The sequence below is a fragment of the Homalodisca vitripennis genome, chromosome 3 (genome assembly GCF_021130785.1).
Source record: "Homalodisca vitripennis isolate AUS2020 chromosome 3, UT_GWSS_2.1, whole genome shotgun sequence".
Classification (NCBI taxonomy): domain Eukaryota; kingdom Metazoa; phylum Arthropoda; class Insecta; order Hemiptera; family Cicadellidae; genus Homalodisca; species Homalodisca vitripennis.
This window is the reverse complement of record NC_060209.1, coordinates 159,130,723-159,136,722: the sequence shown is the minus strand read 5'-3', so window position 1 is coordinate 159,136,722 and position 6,000 is coordinate 159,130,723. Positions and strand designations below refer to the sequence as shown.

At 30.4% G+C, this 6,000-nt stretch overlaps 1 protein-coding gene across 1 annotated transcript in view; it reads left to right on the top strand.

Annotated features, from left to right (window-relative positions):
• The first annotated feature begins 274 nt into the window (after positions 1-274).
• The window catches only part of LOC124357707, a 73,363-nt gene continuing 67,637 nt past the window's right edge, over positions 275-6,000 (top strand). The window contains exon 1 of the mRNA XM_046809716.1: positions 275-416. The gene's annotated coding sequence lies outside the window, so the exon portion shown is untranslated. The remainder of the gene's footprint in view (positions 417-6,000) is intronic.

Here is a 6,000-nt window from a genome sequence, read left to right as displayed (position 1 = left end):
GGAAATATCAAGTTGGGCCGGCGGCGGCGTCCGTCAAACAAGCGACACAAAGCACAATCTTGTTTTGAAAACCGAAAATATTATCTGGACACGGCGGACTGAATGGGAAATGCCATTTCCAAAAAGCTTCAAACACGAGTGAATCACTTTGTCGAGAGATAAATTGTCCGGGTTTTTAATTCGCTCGACAAAGGGTGGACGGGATTGCTGGGAATTGAATTAACAAGTTCTTGGCGCTGCCGCTCGAGCGCTGGTGTGTCGCGGGAGGCTGGAGTTCTCTCAGTGAGTGGTGCGGTGCGTGCGCGACTCGAGCTTCTGTCCGTACGCCCTAGTACTGTATCTGTGCTACTACCGGCTCGCAGCGACACCCTCCCACCCTCTCCTTATCTCTGAGGACAACCTACTCCTTTACATAGGTACGTATCCTCACTCTCCTTTAAATGTCCTGTTATACATTTCATCTAAATATTTATGTATGTTAAAGGAATTCGTATACCGACATTGTTACGTAGTCCCATCATACTTTACTTCTAATATAATTTTATTTCTTTTTTATTATAAACGAAATATATTTTAATTGCAGAAAAATATATTTATGGTTTGTAAATCCGATGAACATACTTTAAAAAACTATAAAGCAACGGAGCACTATTAAAAATAATATACCACTAAAACATTAGAACAAATAAAAATTTTCCAAAATATGTACATATAGACTGATCAATATAATTACTTACACTGAATACATACAAAAGAATACTCAGTAAGCGAGTTCAAGGTTATTTCAATGTTATTCATTAGGTTAGGGACCTGTAATAACATTTTAGTGTTTGCGATTTAACGAAAAAATTCATAATATTTAAACTGTTTACCATAGATACAATCCAATAGCGTATACATTTTCTGAAAATCCAGCTGTACTAAATGATTTTGTTACAAAATCAAACACGTGTACTAAACGATCTTAATTATAAAGATGTATAACTATGTGAGATTTTATAAAATACTAGCATTTACCAACGGCTTTGCTCTCATTTTTTTGGGTAAAAAATAGTGATTCCAATGGGAAATAACCTTTATAGAATTCTAAAACCACCAGAGATAACTGAAATTAGAAGTCACTGGAAGATATTTTACTCTCGCAATAAATTTTTGCTGCAAGTTTAAAGAATAATATTTTGTAAACTTGAAGTCGGAGATGAAGCGGTTTGTATATTCCAGTTAACGTACTTACGATAACATAAAATATGGGAATCTATGTAGTTTAAAAATGGAAGTAGCAAAATTTAGGTACATATTATGTCAGTGTTGTTCATGGTTAACAGCTTCAGAGCAAAATTACTAACTAAACAAACTACATTATTTTGGTTTTTGCACGTGTAGCCAAAAAACCACTTCTGGTTTAAGTGAATTATATTTCAGACTGCAATGATGAGTTTGCCTTATTTCAGCAATCATGGAAATATAGCAAAATGAGTATATTTATGGAAATTTTACTTTACTACGGTCTTAGTAATTTTATGTGCCATAGTTCATAGATTTTCTTTCTATCCCAGATCAAGGAAATACATATACAAAAACATGTCTAAGAAGCAAACTTCTGTCAAATAGAACTAATATGTGTTTTATAACAGAATTAAAATTTATAGTCAAAGTTAGGCTGTCTTTGATGTTTGTATTATGGTACTGACCAAGCACTGCATACTTAATATTTGTTAAAAAGTACTTTTAAAAGTATATTTTTACTAAAACCCATAGTTTTCTTATCTAGATAAACTTTGTACCTAACAACGATTATAGAAAAAACATTAAGTAAGTTTTATTACTATCAAGCTTATTTTTTGTTTTCAAAACTATAAGTGTAAAGAAAATTGAAAATATTGGTTAGATTCATTAAACATGTTGTGTTGTCATTAAACAATGTTCAAACAGAACAGTTGGTTAAATTTAACAGGTTCTTTGGTTAATAGTGTTTTGTCTGTTACTCATTTCTTATGGGAATTTTTGAAACTTTCAAGACCAGTACCCCGTAGGATTTTGGAAATAAGAATATATCTACATGTTAACCAGTGAACCTTACAATGTCTCTTAAAAATGTCAGTAAAATGTCGAGTAATTGTACGTAATTGATTAACATACAGACACAAACGAAGACAAAGACACCAAATTAGATTTATACAAGATGATATAGGTATTAATAGTTGAAATCACAGTTTGTAAGACATCACAGTGTGGTGTTCTATAATTGAGCCAGAGATAATCTAACCATAGAAATACTATTATATTTTTATAATGTGCACAGTTATAGCATTAAAGGATTAAAGGTCAAAAGTACATTTTCACTTTAACAGTATTTATAAGGACGGTAGTAAAATATAAAGCGGAAATTTAGTGAAAAATAGTTTTTTTATATATTGGTATATATATATATATATATATATATATATATACCAATTTTTGTACATACTGTCCATTGATAACTAAAATAATGCAGACCAACGCATTACTACCGTAAACTAACAGTTACACCACGGTTTCCCTACACAATTTCGAAAGAAAACAGGGGCATCGTGAGCATCTCCCTTTTAAACAAGATAGTATTCCACTTTTCTCAACCGTTTTAGATTTAAGTTTAAAAGAGCTCCAACGTTTGATATTGAAAACTTTCTGTAACAATTCCATAATTTTAGGCCAGCATGGAGGAAAGATAAGGTCAAAGTTCTTAGCTTATCAGTTAAAACGCTCAAGATTTCATTAATAGTTGGGGCTATGTATTGTTTAACAATGAACTGTATTATATGTTAATGCCCCGATTAAGAATATATACACGTACAACGGTCTGAGAAGCTTATTTCGGTTAAAAGTGAAAGTACTGTTGTAAAGTTAAAAGTAATGTGAAAATGACAAGTGAACAATGTGTGCGAACATGGCGGTTTATTCAGGTCTAAGGTATTTCTGGTGCCATATTTGAGTTTTTCTAAAAAGCCTAATTCGGTACAACATTTTATGTGTTTTATAAAAGTGTTTAAATCGACAGGAAAAGCTAGGTTTTAACTTGTCTTAAATATCTGTTATATACTAATGATGAAATAAGTAAGATTTACAGTTAAAGTATGTTTGTACAAAAACTGCCGAATTTATCATCTGGATAACCTCTGTAATTATCAGCGATTACAGAACAGTTGCAAATAGGAAGTGTTGTTATTTTCAAGCCTACTCTATTCTTTCATTAATATAAACGCAAATGCAATTAAAATGGTAATACATTTAATTAAACTTATGATAGTGGTGTCACTAAGATATTTACCAAAAACGTTTGTTTAAAAAAAACATGTAGGCCTACTATTTGCTGATCAAGCTATAAAAGTAAACTCTAAGAGCAGTGGCGCGTAGCCCGAAGCCTTGTATTTTCGTTATATATTCAACATAGAAATAGGCCTATATGTTAACCAGGGACTCAAGTAATGTCTTTTGTAAAATTCCAATATAATTAGTCCAGTTATTTTTACGATTCAGTAAGTCACAAACGAACACACAGAAAGACACCAGTAGATTTTTACTTAATAGTATGGATTAACTATCATATTCTCTAACGTGCCACTGTATTTAAACTGGATTTATCACCACAACATTTGGAACCCAGGAGATTTGATAGTATATATCAGTTTAAATCTGTGCGTAAATCTGTGCATTAAATGATGCCCAGACGAGAAAAGACTGAAATATGAATAACATTGTGCAATAAAGCTAGTAAAATATTACGATATTCAGAAATTTTGTTTTGGTCAACGAATCTTTCAGAGTATATTTGTTTACTTTTGTGTTTGCTACATTGATAATTAAAATTCCTAACTAAAAGTGTATAAAAATCAAACTCTCTATAAATATACTCAATAAGGTTTTCCACCACGCTCAGATTAGAATTTGTATATTGCTTAAAGACGTTTTCTGCACAAGAGCTACATCATGCAAAGTTTGTACAAAATAAAAACTGTATTGTTGCAGAACAACAAAAGTTGATTAAACCATATGAAACGATCTCGTTGGACCAGCTTTTCATTAACGACCAAAACTCATTTGTTATAAAAGATTGAAGGTCTTCTTTCAGGGTTACTCTTTTGTCGTAAACTGATACTGCGAAAGAACGAACATCAATCACAAACTAACGCAATGAACTGAGTTTGACTTTTGCGACGGATTTTACATCGACTGCTGTTGCTTGTTCTTTAAAATAAGATGTTTTTGACTGCATGAAGATTGCTAAAATCAAATGTAAATTGAGAAATTTTAATGAAATTTATGAAACAGTATTTTGAAAGAATTATGCAGCAGAATTAGTCAACGCAAAAAAACTTTGCGATCTGGGTAAAAAACTTTGGCATTTGACATTAGGGGATAATCAATATTGAATGCAAGAGTACTATTCTCAAAGTAGATAAACATCCAGCGATGCTGGAAAAAATAATTTTCATATTATTCTAGGTATAAGATTTAGGAGTAAACTCAATCGTAATTTCATATTTATGTATGTAGGGAAAAACAATACAGACACGAGTATATTCTTTGATAACTCTTGGTTGAATTCAATATTAGCGAATATTTTTAAATAGTTTGTTTTGACATTAATGTTTAATACTATCGTAAAGAATTAATTCGTAATATATTTGCAAATACAATTTTGCTGTTTTATATATTTCAGTAGCAAATTAAATTGAATACTATAATTTAACTTTGTGCCTATATTAAATTATTTAAAGATTATTTAAATTTTAAGTGCGTATATTACGAATTATAAAGCATTAAACGTGTTACAGATTGTTTATATTTCTTAAATATATTAAAATGTTTTTGTTTAAATATTTTTTATAGGAAAAGTACACATGTACTCCAGTTAAATGCATTGAACTTAATTTATTTAATTGTATATGTCATTTGTATATTTTTAACTATATTTTGTAGTAAACATGAGTATATTTATTCCTTTGAATTCCAGTTAATAGAGTAACATAATAAACTCTTATAAAATTATGTTGTTTAATGTCTTGTACAAAGAGGTGTGAATTTTCATCCAATATTCATTCAGATGGTTCATGAAAATTGCAGCGATGGCGGTCTAATTAACGGATGAACATTCATTATTTACAGTGCGTTGTCTGGACTTAACCTCCCCCACAATCCGTCACCTTTGAACTCCTCTTAGATCTGTAATATTATAGAACCAACAATTATTATTATACTAATATTTGCTATTAAGGACAAATACTTATCTACAATTTTTGTCTGATTTGAACATTATATTTTTAAAATATTTTAGTTGTAAATATTTATGATGATATGCATTTGAAATTCTTACAACAACAAAAATTCATAAATTAGGCAAAAATACATATTAGAGGTAATCATAAAAGAATTACTATTATTCAAAATATTTATACACCGTAATATTCGAATAATAATGGTACTGCTCGTAGAAAACAACCCTTATCTGCGTTATTATAAATTTTTAAATTATTTAGAGTTTCTAGGGTAACGTTAACCCTTTTTGAATCATCCCAGGTTTATTATCTCTTCAGGCAGGATATGACGTTCCCTCATTACAGTATAGATGTATATACCCTCATATGTTAGATTGATATGCCTAAATATAATTCAGGTTATCAGTGCTCTTTGGGAGAACCCTCATCACTGTATCCTACAATATTGCTATACCAGGTAAGTAAATAATTATGGCCTTTGAAGTTTGGGAAGACATACACAACCATATGAACGTTAAAACTTATAACTATATGGTATCTAAAGCTGTATGAAACTTTTAGGTGTTACTTTTACCACCATTATCTAATATTGTAACTTGGTTGCTCTAAAGGGATGGTATTTTTATATCTCAATAACATATTTGTTAAGTTGTACTATTTTATACTCTACACTTTAATTTGATTTTGGATCTCAAGGGTTTTGAATGTATCAGAGTAATAAGATATTTCTTATGGACAGTAAAAC